The sequence below is a fragment of the Gouania willdenowi genome, chromosome 4 (assembly GCF_900634775.1).
Source record: "Gouania willdenowi chromosome 4, fGouWil2.1, whole genome shotgun sequence".
Classification (NCBI taxonomy): Eukaryota; Metazoa; Chordata; class Actinopteri; order Blenniiformes; family Gobiesocidae; genus Gouania; species Gouania willdenowi.
The window spans coordinates 33,858,033-33,872,464 of NC_041047.1; positions in this window are offsets into that span (position 1 = coordinate 33,858,033).

Consider the following 14,432-nt stretch of genomic DNA (forward strand, 5'->3'; position numbering starts at 1 on the left):
TTGCAACCCCAACTGGGCTGAGATTAAAAGATCACTTTTTGAAGGTCAGCAGACCCATCAAAGACCAGACATCACTGCCAGAGTATTCCACATGAAGGTGGAAGCTCTACTCACAGACCTTCTGAAACATGACATACTGGGACATGTGGATGCATTTGTGATGGTGAAAGAAACTCAGAAAAGACATCTTCCTCATATACATATGCTCATCACCATGGTGCAACGTGACAAACCCAGGACCTCCACTGATATTGATCGCATCATATCTGCAGAGATTCCAAACAAAGACACAAATCCACATCTACATCACATTGTCACATCACATATGATTCACGGCCCATGTGGACAATGGAATCGTAACAGTCCATGCATGGTTGACAGAAAGTGTTCAAAGGACCACCCCAAACAGTTGAGACATACCACAAGCTTCTCAGACAACTCTTACCCACTGTACAGTAGACGAGCTGAAGACGCACCTGGCTCTCCAATCTTAAAGACAATCAGAGGGGGCATAAAAGTGTCCGTCAATAATGAGTGGGTTGTGCCATACAATCCATACCTACTGCTCCTATACAATGCACACATTAACCTTGAAATTGTCTGTGTTGTCTCCAGTGTCAAGTATTTGTACAGATACTTGGAGAAGGGTCCAGATCAATGTCTTGTGAGGTTGGATGTGGCTGACCGTGAACAACTGAGATACGATGAGGTGACGCGCTATGAGTTAGGTCGGTACATCACTGCATCTGAGGCCTACTGGCGAATCTATGAATTCCCCATCCAACAAAAAAAACCACCCGTAAAAACACTGGCAATTCATTTAGAGAATGAACAGGTCATCATGTTCAATGATGACGGCGCTGTCCACAACTTACTGGACGCCGGACCACCTGCAACTACACTGAGTGCCTTTTTTAAAGCAATGTCTCTACATCCACACATGGGACACATTGTGTACCCAAGTGTATTTCAACACTTCACAAACACAGGTAAGACTTTTCAATTGCGAAAAAAAAGACAAAGTTCCCACGATTATCGCATGGCCGACACCGTTGGACGCATTCCAATGATTGCCTTCAACCCACACACTGCTGAACTGTTCTATCTCCGCATCCTTTTATACCGTATCCCAGGACCTACTTCCTTCAGAGACCTCCGTAAAGTTGGAGATGTGGTCATGGACACCTATCTGGCTGCACATGGCATTGTTGACAATGACCAGGAAGTGGATTCTGTTATGGAGGAAGCAGCAAATGTGACCTTTGGCCCAGCACTACGTGAAGTATTTGCCGCCATGCTCATGTTTGTGCTTAGAGGAGAGCACTTGCAGTTTTGGGAAAGGCACAAAAGTGTTCTTTGTGAAGACTTCATGCACAGAGCAGTGATGAATGAGCCAAATGAAAACATTCTGAATCAAGTGCTTCTCGACCTCAAGGACCACATTGAAAGACATGGTTTCACACTGAGTGCAAACTTTGGACTCCCTGAGCCTAATCCACTTCATGATCAAAATCAGACTCCCCACATCATCCAGCACGAAACAGCACAACATGGAGGAACTTCACGCTCAAATTACTCAAACAGAAAACACACTTAATCCCGAGCAGCAAAGTGTTGTCAAAACCCTGATAGAGAGCGTGAAACAGGGTCTTGGAAAGATGACCGCCCTTGATGCAAGTGGTGGGACAGGAAAAACCTTTGTATTGTGCCACATCCTGAACAAAGTTCGTGCAAAAGGCAAAGTTTTATTTTATTATTATTTATTTTTATTTATTCAGTTTATTTCCGACATGGTTACATTCACTTTTTTTTTTTTTTTTTTTTTTTACATTTTTTGTACATGCCGAAAAAGGAGACGAGAGAAGCAGTTTGCTTATCCGGGTCCCGTCCCCTGTTTTACCATCGCAAATTTACATGGGTTTACATGTCTCTCTGGTCAAACATTCTTGATTTCTTCTGAACGTCCATCTGTAGTCACAAAGATAGAGTGTTGTCCTCTCTATCTTTGTTTGTGTTGGCCTTGTTCCCTGCCAGACGTTGTTAGCATTCCTCCAGTTCAAGAATAGTTCCTCTTTCGAAGGTGTTTGGAAGGTTTTTCCCTTTTCATCCACAATGTCACCTTGTTTTGTCTCTACATCAAGGGTAATCCAGCTGTTGTTAGTTCTATTGGCAGTGTTGTATCCTCCACTGTCTGATGATGGGATCAGATCCAACTTGTATAAACACATCACTACATCCCAGTTCACAAGCAAGGCAGTATTTTAATGTAATATATCTTAGTTCATAAGCGTGTTTCTAACTGCTGTTATTAGTTTTATTGGCAGTGTTGTATTTTCCACTGTTAGATTTAACTTGTATAAACACATTATTATATCCCAGCTCATAAGCAAGGCAGTAATTTCATTGTATAAAAAAAAAAAACGTGTTTCTAACTGCACATATGACAATAAACACTTTGAATTTAAATTTAATGTAATCCTTAATCACCCCACCACCTAGCAATTGAAATGAATAAATGACAGACCTTTTTTACTCTTGGTTTCACATTTAAATCGGTCTCCGTAAAATAATCACAGTCTGAGTTTTATTTCCAGTGTTTATATAGATCTGGGTCCATATCCATGATTACCATCAGTAGTGTTGTTGTTTAGGTGGATCCTTCGTATTTTCCCAAGTTGTCCATCGTTTTGATGAGAACTGGTTTTCCGTCCTCTTCTTCCAGGATGTAAATCCTGCAGTTTTTTGACCAAATCTTTCCTTCTTTTTTTATTTGGCGTGCTTTCCATGCAATGCTTGCATTTTGTTTCGTCAGGTTTTCATTGATGTACACCTTCGTTCCCTTGAGTTTATTTCCTTGCTTGAGTATTTCTCCTTTGAATTTTATATTCGTGATGGTTATTTTTACAGCTCTGGTATCATTTCTCTTTGGCAGGAGATGGCAGGAGTTGATGTTGTTAGGGTTCAGGACAATGTCCTTCGACTTCAGGAAGTCAATGACCTGTTGTTCAATCGATTTTGTTTCTTCGTCACTCCTGGGTTTTATCTTTAGGCCTGTGATGATGACATCTTTCTCTCTTTCCTTTTGTTCCAGCTGTTCAACCCTCGCGTTCAACAATTTTATCTCTTCAGCATTTCTTTCATTCTTTTCTTTCAGTACCTTTGTTTCGCTTTGTAGTCTTTCCAGTGAGTTTTCCAGCGTCTTTTCCAACGACTTTATCTCGGCAGATAGGTTTTGTAGACCCTCGCGTATCATCTCCTTGACCTCTTCCAAACCCGAATTGGGTTCTGAAGGGCCTCCCTGCGGTTTTTTCACCATTTTCCTTCAGTCTTGGGCCCAGTTTTTCAGGCTGTTCAGCTGTAGCCAGCTGTAGCCAAGGTCGTGTTATCGGAGCAAACGAAAACACGTCTGCTGTCTCCAAAGACCAGAGACTAGAGACAAGTGGCTCTTGCAACAGCCGCGAGTGGCATCGCAGCAACCCTACTGCCAGAAGGCACCACCTTTCACAGTAGAACAAAATGTCCTCTCATTCTCACTGATGAATCCACTTGCGCTGTCAGTGAACATGACAACACTGCCACACTCATTAGGATGGCACATCTCATGGTTGTGGATGAAGTGACGATGATGGATCGCCGTTCATTAGAAGCAGCAGACCGTACATTTGGTGGCATCACAATGGTCTTTGGTGGCGACTGGAGGCAAATACTGCCCGTTGTGCCACATGGTAGCCGAACCGAGATCATAGGACGGTGTTGTAAGAGCTCATACCTATGGAAAAATGTTGAAACTCTCAGTCTAACAATAAACATGAGAATCTCTCAAGCTACAGAACATCAACAAGCTGAAGAAAACTTTGCCAAATTCCTCTTAGACCTTGGCGAGGCAAAAATTCCAATAGTTCCAGAAGAAGGTGAATTCGCAATTAAACTCAACAACACACTGACAATTTCTGGTGACAAACTAAAAGACATTTGGGTAAATTGGGTGTATGAAGACATGCTGGCCAACATTTCCTGTCCAACGTGGCTATGTGAACGTGTCATATTATGCCCAACTAACTCAGAAGTCGACACAGTAAATGAGTACATGACCAAGAGAAGAACACGTTTGCAACAGCGTTAACCACTCTCTCATGCTCACCCAGTAGTTGGGGGGAGGCTGGAAGCAGTGAGAGGTCCAAACAGACCCACTTCTGACCCGGCTTACAGTTCTCTTAACCTTCATACTACACAGAATCTGAGAGTGTGCTTCCATTATTTTTAACTTCTTTAGTAATTACGCTTAAAAACGTTTTTGATTTTGAAATCAATACAAATTAGACCAAATGAGACATGAGGGGGAGGAGCGTCTGAGCGGCACGCACACTGATACTACGTACTATTACTGCTAAGAACTAACACACTAACCTCTAACATGGTGTGGTGGTGGGAATCCAGCCACTAAAGGACTCACTCAGTGTGTTCATGTGTTCCAGTCCCAAGCCTGGATAATGGAGAGGGGCACCTTTACTGTAAAACCCGCCAATTTTCTCACCAATTGTCTCTTTTCTATGGTCGTATGTTGGATGTACATGACATGTTTACGTGTAATTAATTATGTGTTTTTCTTTGCCGAGGTATGGTCTAAAGTCAGGGGATGCTCTGGTACATTTATGATTCATTTACCTACAGTAAGTCCAGCAAACATTGGTGCAACCTTTATCTATATATCATGTTCATGTCCCATAGAATTTAAACAGGGAAATCACACGATATTTTATTTTGCACCCACAAATATACACCTTCATAACACTACAGAGTATGTACACCTCTATGTACATACAACCTTCAAACACATTCTCATTTGGCCATAATTAACTCTTAAGCGCCCACTATATGAATGCATACTTCCGACGGGTACTGTACTAGTCTATACTATAATTCAAGGGAGGTCTGTGTGTGTGTGTGTGGATGTGTGTGTGGAGCAAATATTTCCCCGACGCGGTGCCAGTTCGACCTGAAACTCAGTCGACGGGTTCCAAATACCCCGAGTGTGTGTATCTGTTATTTTGGAGTAATTTTGTCATTTCAAAATGTTTATTTTAATTTTATTTCACTTCTGGACGGCCCCGAAATGAAACCTATTCATCTTTTGACCTCAGGGTGTGAGGGGGCGCTAGCGCACCATCTGTTGAGAAACGACTTCTGGCATCCATCTTGATCACAGTTGAGACCACTTTTTGAAGGCGAAACAGGTGAACAGTGATCAACTGTTCCAAATACCCTGAGTGTGTGCATCTGTTATTTTGGAGTAATTTGGTGAAGCAAAACGGTCAAAACTTTAATTTTATAATTACGGCTCCCTTGGTAAGAATGCACTACTTCCAGTTCCGTGTTCATGACGTCACCGTGTCGCAGTTTGGGCTAAAAAAAAAAAAAAAAAGGTCAATATTAAAAAATGTTTTTGTACCGCTAAAAGTCATTTAAGTTAATATTTCATGGTTATTTAATATTATTCCCGTGATTCCAAACTTCTTTTAAATCTCGGGTCACAAACTCACTTCCTCCTTCGTCTCCATGACTGTGGGCGGGGCCTGTGCTGACAAACATTCAGAGGAATGTCACGTTTTTGTGAGTGGAAGGATCCACAACACGGCTCCACTATGATTATTGTTTGTGAACGTACTATTCTGGTAAATAAACATGCATGTTTATCCTTGAACACAGCGTTATAAACGCTCATATTTTCACCACGTGAATAAAACAAAAGCACGTGAGGCTTTTACTCTGTAGCAGAGCATCACACGCTGGAGAAGTCATTTATAGCAGAAAAACCTGTAAAGTCCATGTTAACATGCACATAGTTCTAATGTCGGTAGTTAAGAAAGCTAAGCTAAGCTAAGCTAAAGCTAATCACATGGTGGTCGAGGTAATAAACCTAGACGCTGCATCCAAAGAAGGAGAGATGAATGATGTGACTACATATTAGTCTTTCTTATTATTGTTTTATATTATAGTTACTGGTATTATCATGTAATATTATCATTGCTATTACCTTATTTATTATTTATTATTGTATTATAGTTACTGGATTCTCATTATATTTTATTGCTATTATTATTATAACTATTACTACTTCTACTATTAATATTATATCCCTATCTAATTGTACTACTACTTTATTATTGTTATTGCTATTCTTATATTCTATTTATTATTTTTTATAACCATTGCTATTACTACTATTACTACTTTCACTATTAATATTATATCTCTATCTAATTGTATTATTACTGTATTGTTATTGTTACTCTTAAATTATTCTTTTTTATTATTTTATCTTATAGTTACTAATATTCTCATTGTATTATTATTAATATTGCTATTACCTTATTATTTTATGTTTATTATTGTTTTTATTATTGTATTACAGTTACTGGATTCTCTTTGTTATTTTGTTATTGCCATTATTATTATTATTATTATTATTATTATTATATAGTTGTACTACTACTGTATTAATGTTATTGGCATTATTATAATGACCATTATATTTTTAAACTCCTTTTTAATTATTATTTTATATTATAGTTACTGGTATTCTCATTGTATTATTAGCATTGCTATATTATCATAATTTTTATTATCATTGTATTATTATCAACATATTACCATGTCATTATTTAATATTTTTTATTATTGTTTTTTTTATCATATTATTGTTACTAGATTCTTATTATATTGCTTTGTTATTGCTATTATTATTATTATTATTATTATTATTATTATTATTACTACTATTATTATTATTATTATTATTATTATTATTATTATTATTATTATTATTACTATTATTATTATTATAACAAGCAGTGGCTGAAGTAATAATAATAATAATAATAATAATAATAATAATAATGGGTCCACAACACGGCTCCACTATGATTGTTTGTTCTGTGCAAGGGTGAGTTTTTCTTATATTACTCTATGTGCTAAGAAAGATGCTAACAGCTACAATGTAAACACACACACGGCTGATGCACGTTCGTGCACTACACCGGGATGAAACTACTGAACTCACACAGAGCCATTTAGAGAGTTGTTGTTGCAAAACGTTTATTTTTCGTGGTACTTCTGTGTCTCTCTTAACAACCTGCGACGAATTATGTGTAAGACGCACGCGAGAGAGATAACACACGGAGGAGATGGATGGAGACACACACACACACATACAGTATTTATAATAAAAATATACAAAAAACAATTATACAGAAAAAATACACAAAAAGACAACTGAAAGATTAAAAAAACACAATGATGACATTAAACCAGGATAATTGCACCCACATTTTACACCCGCAAATATACCCCTTATGCTCCCACAGGAATACATACTTCCAATGGGCACTGGACTAGTCAGAATAACAATGGGAAACAAAGAAGAGACTTGGATCACTGAGCACTGTTTGAAAGGTATGTTTATGTATTAATATGTTCTGCAAATATAACTGAGGAAATTACAACTTGTGAAAATATAGATTTCTTTAATAGAGCAGCTCAGCAAAGGAAGCTTTTTTTTCTGGAACTGTTAGATTTTACTAAATAAACCAGACAAATGATCAAGTTTTAAGTTCAGTAAATACAAATATAATCCTAAATATACTTTTTCTTCTCATCAGGTTCAGAGATGGCCTAACATCTCTAGGTATCTGAGATGTTCTAACATCTCTAGGTATCTGAGATGTCCTAACATCTCTAGGTATCTGAGATGAACTAACATCTCTAGGTATCTGAGATGAACTAACATCTCTAGGTATCTGAGATGTCCTAACATCTCTAGGTATCTGAGATGAACTAACATCTCTAGGTATCTGAGATGTTCTAACATCTCTAGGTATCTGAGATGTCCTAACATCTCTAGGTATCTGAGATGAACTAACATCTCTAGGTATCTGAGATGTCCTAACATCTCTAGGTATCTGAGATGTTCTAACATCTCTAGGTATCTGAGATGAACTAACATCTCTAGGTATCTGAGATGTTCTCCTTCACAGATCAAAGGCCTTTTTGTCAATGATGAGAAGCTTTAACAGATCATTGTCTCTGAAAGAGGAAGTGATGCGTTCTAAGAAGAGTGGACGACCTTCTGGCTAAGATGACCTTCAGGATGCTGAATGTAAGCTATGTGCTGGACATAGTGTTTAAACACACACACACACACACACACACACATAATGAATGACGTCACATTTTACAATAAAATACTTTGACTAAAATGTTAAACACTACTTGATACTAAATACATGTGTTCAGCAGAAAACAGTGACAATTTCCAACTCTTCACTGAGACGTTTCTACACATTGACCTGCATCTGTCAGTTAAACTACTGTACATAAAGATCTACAGTAGACCTCAATAGAATGTGGGCGTGAGACCTTCCCATTTCATTTTAGGGTCATTAACTATTATTAGTCAATATCAGGTACATTTCTTTCAGTATTGTTGTATTTTCACCTACAATGATGTATTGATCTCAACCATGATCATTTAGTTTATTAATTTTTATTTTACAGTTGAAAGGGTCGTCTGTGTGGAGGATCTTCTTCTTTCTTTACTGGATGTGACGGAATCACAGCCTGGCTTTGTCTCACTATTACAGATGAACTGTCGTCAATACATGTGACAATATTCTTCACATACAGTTTACGCCGCTTTCATACGTGATATGAGCGTGAGAGGTACAGGAATGTCACTGATTGATTTATAGGTTTTAAGGCTTTAAGCTGATTGATTTATAGGTTTTAAGCAAAGCTGATTGATTTATAGATTTTAAGGCTTTAAACTGATTGATTTATAGGTTTTAAGGCTTTAAGCTGATTGATTTATAGGTTTTAAGGCTTTAAACTGATTGATTTATAGGTTTTAAGGCTTTAAGCTGATTGATTTATAGGTTTTAAGGCTTTAAGCTGATTGATTTATAGGTTTTAAGGCTTTAAGCTGATTGATTTATAGGTTTTAAGGCTTTAAGCTGATTGATTTATAGGTTTTAAGGCTTTAAACTGATTGATTTATAGGTTTTAAGGCTTTAAACTGATTGATTTATAGGTTTTAAGGCTTTAAGCTGATTGATTTATAGGTTTTAAGGCTTTAAGCTGATTGATTTATAGGTTTTAAGGCTTTAAACTGATTGATTTATAGGTTTTAAGGCTTTAAAACTGATTGATTTATAGGTTTTAAGGCTTTAGCTGATTGATTTATAGGTTTATTAAGGCTTTAAGCTGATTGATTTATAGGTTTTAAAGGCTTTAAACTGATTGATTTATAGGTTTTAAGGCTTTAAGCTGATTGATTTATAGGTTTTAAAGGCTTTAAACTGATTGATTTATAGGTTTTAAGGCTTTAACTGATGATTTATAGGTTTTAAGGCTTTAAGCTGATTGATTTATAGGGTTTTAAAGGCTTTAAGCTGATTGATTTATAGGTTTAGGCTTTAAGGCTGTAGTTTAAGGCTAACTGATTGATTATAGTTTTAAGGCTTTAAACTGATTGATTTATAGGTTTTAAGGCTTTAAACTGATTGATTTATAGGTTTTAAGGCTTTAAACTGATTGATTTATAGGTTTTAAGGCTTTAAGCTGATTGATTTATAGGTTTTAAGGCTTTAAACTGATTGATTTATAGGTTGTAATGCTTTAAACTGATTGATTTATAGGTTTTAAGGCTTTAAAACTGATTGATTTATAGCCACTTTTAGGAATTTTCAAGTTTTATTTAGGTTTTGGTTACAGGTTTTATTTATTTCTATACATTGTTCTGAAAATGTAAACTTTTTCTAAAGTGTTTAACATTTACACTTCTCTCAAAAAAATGCTTTGATTTTTTTTTTGTACACCTTTCAACATGCCTGGAATCATGGTCTGATGCTCGTTTACATTTATTTTATTTTTTATTCAGTTTTAAATGGTAAATTTGTTATGTAACGTAGTTATTGAAATGATTGATGTAATACCAATGTGTTGTTTCTTTATGAGTCGTGGCACAGGTTTCTAAACAATACATTGTTCCATGTTTCCTATTCTGTGTGTTGTTTATGTCTTGTTAGTGTAAATACATGCGTTTATGATCATGTGTCACATTTGCTGTTGACAAACTTGAAAAAAAAAAGATCTTTTGAGAATATCAAAAAGTTTTATTTTCCTCCACAGTAATAAGCATTATATAATAACATATAATAATAAGAAGAACACACCTAACATTCTGTACAGTATTAACTACAATGATTTCTTATTAAAGAAGTGCTTAGCAAATAAAAATCTTCTGTACAGTGAGACCTACAGTTAGTCATCAAAATTCACTGGTGAAAGATTAAACATTTAACTTCCAATACAATAACACTCAGTTATGTTATTTTTGCATTATGAAAGCTTTCTGTTTAACTTCTGAGTTACTCAGGAGTCATTTACATTAAGGCACAAAATGTGATATATAATGTTATAATGGTAATACAGTCCCCTGACTTTATGAGTAGTAATCAATATATGATGTAACATTTTCACTTTCAGCTTCTTTCAGTAAAACTTATACAACAAATGGTACAAACCACAGCAAATAGACACTGTAACCATATGTTTGTATGAACATTAAGTATTTAAATAAACACATTTTTACCCCTTTCATAAATAATATAATAGAAATACTTGGAAAATATTCAGGAAAAATGTTTAATAAGTGGAAAAATAGTCATAAAGTTAAGTAATGACCAATCAATTATTTATTAATCATTATTATTAAAAGTTAAAATTTAAAGGTCATGTTCTCAATGTTTTACATGATGTAAAATAAATGGTGGAAAGTCATTTATAAATATAATCTTTTAAATTTAAGCAGAAAAGCTGAGCAAACCTTTGGTTAAAAAAATAAAAAATGGATTTCTCCATCTTCTGGGGTCCATATCTATAAAGTAAAAGTGAAAGAATGTTCTTAACTTTATAGCTCTAGAAAACAACAACCCATCAAATAAACATGATTTCATCATTAGCTGAGAAACAGGAGTAAAATCATTTTACTACATGAAATAAACAGAAGATACATATAAAGCAATAAATGTGCATTCATTACCCATCAAATTAGCACCTGTACTAAGTGTTACCATGAACTCTAACATTACTGAACGTGTGGTTACGATGTAACCGTGGTTCTCTGAGTGAAGAGACTATTTCTCCAGCCAGATACATATTTCATATGTATGGGGAATGACCCCCCTGCTCGTCAGGGTACATGGATAATTCTTTAAGACACTCCGGCTTGCCCGGCCACGCCCCACAGGTTACCTATAAAACACTTGTGCAGGCGTGGGTTCAGTGATAGTTTTGATCGACACGAGTCTCCGAGCGGCCAAAAGAGCTGGAGAGTCTCTTCACTCAGAGAACCACGGTTACATCGTAACCACACGTTCTCTATCGTCTTGAGACTATCTCTCCAGCCAGATACATATTTCATATGTATGGGGTAACTCTTTAAGACACCCCGTGAGGAGACGGTGCAGCCCATAAGTCAATACACCAATACGATAGACGAACTATTTACAAATATACATGTCAATCAGGTGAGGCCCTGCAAGACGCAAGGGCCAAGCCTGAAAGGCAGCGGAACTGCTTAGGTCGGTTCGCAAGACGCCAGAAAGACCCAAGGGGCTCCGATTAAGCTTCGCAAGACGTGAGGCTAACACCGTCAGGGAGACTTAGGTCGACAAGTTGGTCACAAAGGAGACCTCCCACATAGGCAGAGGCCTGCTCCTTGTCCAGTCATCTACCGACGAGCGACACCCAGCACCTGCTCCGCAAAGGAGGGACTGGCGGCTACATTTAGGCGGTAGAATTTAGCAAAGGTGGATTCAGAAGACCATGTGGCAGCTGTACAAATGGCAGCCAGGGAGGCCCCTCGCCATAAGGCCCAGGAGGTAGCCATGCCACGAGTCGAGTGTGCCCGAACCCCGGATGGGACAGGCACCCCCGAGCGTACATACGCCTGCTGAATCGTTTCCACAACCCAGTGGGATAGCCTAGATTTTGACAGGGGCATGCCCATTTTGCTCTTGTCAAAGGAGACAAAAAGTTGATCTGTCTTCCTATAGGGCCGTGTTTGCTGGACGTACTCCGCCAAAACCCTAACCGGGCATAGCGTTGCCAGGCGCAGGTCCTCCTGGCCTCCCTCCGAGGCGGTAAGAGAGCGCAGCTCAATTGACTGGGACAGGTGGAACTCGGATAAAACCTTAGGCAGAAAAGCTGGGTTGGGACGGAGAATTACGCCCGACCCCCCCGGCAAGAACCTGCAACAGTCGCTGTGAACTGACAGTGCGTGGAGCTCACTTACTCTCTTAGCGGATGTTATCGCCAACAAAAATGCAGTTTTGAGGGAAAGCCACTTCAACTCTGCCACCCCAAGAGGTTCAAAGGGGGGATGCTGAAGTGCATTAAGCACCATACTTAAGTCCCATGGAGGAACCAAGGGCCTTTTTCTCTGGGCTGTAAGTCTCTGGGCACCTCTGAGGAAACGCGAAATTAATGAGCAACTATCCTCGGTGAGTATGCACTCACCGATGCGAACAGCCTTGATCGCTGCCACCATACCTCGCAAGGTACCGGGAGACCTTCCTTCCTCAAGCCGGGACTGCAAAAATGGCAAGATTTCCTTGGCTGTTGCTAGGTAGGGATCCACCTTGTGTGCTCCGCACCAAGCAGTGAAGGCCCCCCATCGGTACAAATAAGCAGCCCTGGTGGATGGTGCCCGTGCTTCCTGCATTGTCCGGACTACCGGCTCAGATAAGCCTAAGGTAAGGAGCCTGTCCCTCTCAGGGGCCAGACCACCAACCTGAGTCCCGCAGGGAAGGGGTGGAACAGGGTCCCGCTGGCCTGAGACAGCAGGTCCCTCCGAAGCGGGAGCTCCCATGGTGTTCCATCCAGAAGAGGTGGAATCACTGAGAACCATGGCATGTGGGGCCAAAGGGGGGCCACTAGGAGCAACTTTACCCCCTCCACCTGGATCCTTTGGAGAAGGGGTGGGAGAAGACCAAAGGGGGGGAAGGCGTAGAGCAGATCCTTGGGCCACTGGTGTGCCAGAGCATCCCATCCCAGAGGTGGATCGTCGTTCCTGAGAGAGAAGAAGAGTCGGCAATGTGTCGACTCCCTCGAGGCAAACAGGTCGACCACTGCCCTGCCAAAGTGACGCCAAATCTCCTTGACTACCTGAGGATGAAGTCGCCACTCCCCCGGATGGGGACCCCCTCTCGACATGATGTCCGCCGCTGTGTTTAACAGACCTGGTACATGTACAGCCCTGAGTGAGCAAAAGAGGGGGTGAGCCCACCGCCACAGTTGGGTTGCCAATTTGCAAAGGGCAGGGGAACCTAGGCCCCCCTGCCTGTTGATGTATGCTGCGGTCACAGAACTGTCTGTCCTGACGATGACGTGGTAGCCTCTCAACCTTGGCAGGAGCTGCCGAAGTGCGAGGACGACAGCCCTCATTTCCAGCACATTTATGTGTTGGGTTACCCAGCGGCCAGTCCAGCGCCCTTTGATCCCGCAGCCTTCGTGGACAGCGCCCCAGCCTACTAGGGACGCGTCGGTGAATACGAGCTGGCGATAGATCACAACTCCCAGAGTGCTCCCCCTTGCTATGTTGGCCGAGTCCCTCCACCAACGAAGGGCCTTGTGGAGTCCCTGAGAGACCCTCACTGGGGTCCGGTGGTACGTCTGTGGACAAAGGCCTGTTCTCGACAGGCACCTTTGAACAGGCCGCATATGCAGGAGAGCGAGAGGGACTACTTGCACCATGGCAGCCATCAGACCCATGAGGCGAAGGCAAAGACCCCAATTGACTAGAGAGTGTAGCCGGAAGTGGCTTAGGCAAGCCATGAAGGTCTGCCGCCTTTCTGGACTCAGCACAATGGTCCCCCTCCTGGAATCCAGGACCATGCCCAGAAATACTGTCACCTGTGAAGGTCGAAGCCTGCTCTTTTTGCCGTTCAGCTGCAGGCCCAGCTTGTGAATGTGCTCCAAGAGGAGAGCCACATGATGGCAGCATTGTTCCTCTGAGCTCGTGCATATCAGCCAGTCGTCCAGATAGTTCAGGATCCTGAGTTTGGTGTCTCATGGGTTCAAGGACTGCATCCATACACCGGGTAAATGTACGGGGAGCCAGGGATACACCGAAAGGCAGCACCTGAAATTCAAATATCCTGCTCTCGAAGCCGAACCGCAGGAACCGCCAGTGGCCCTGCCAGATTGGTATCTGGAAGTAAGCATCCTTGAGGTCGATAGTCGCAAACCAATCTCCCGTAGAGATGGCTTGCCTGACCCTGGGAATTGTCAGCATCATGTACCTCAGGGGACGGAGATATTTGTTGAGCCCCCTGAGGTCCAGAACAGGGCGAAGGCCCCCATCCCGCTTTGGG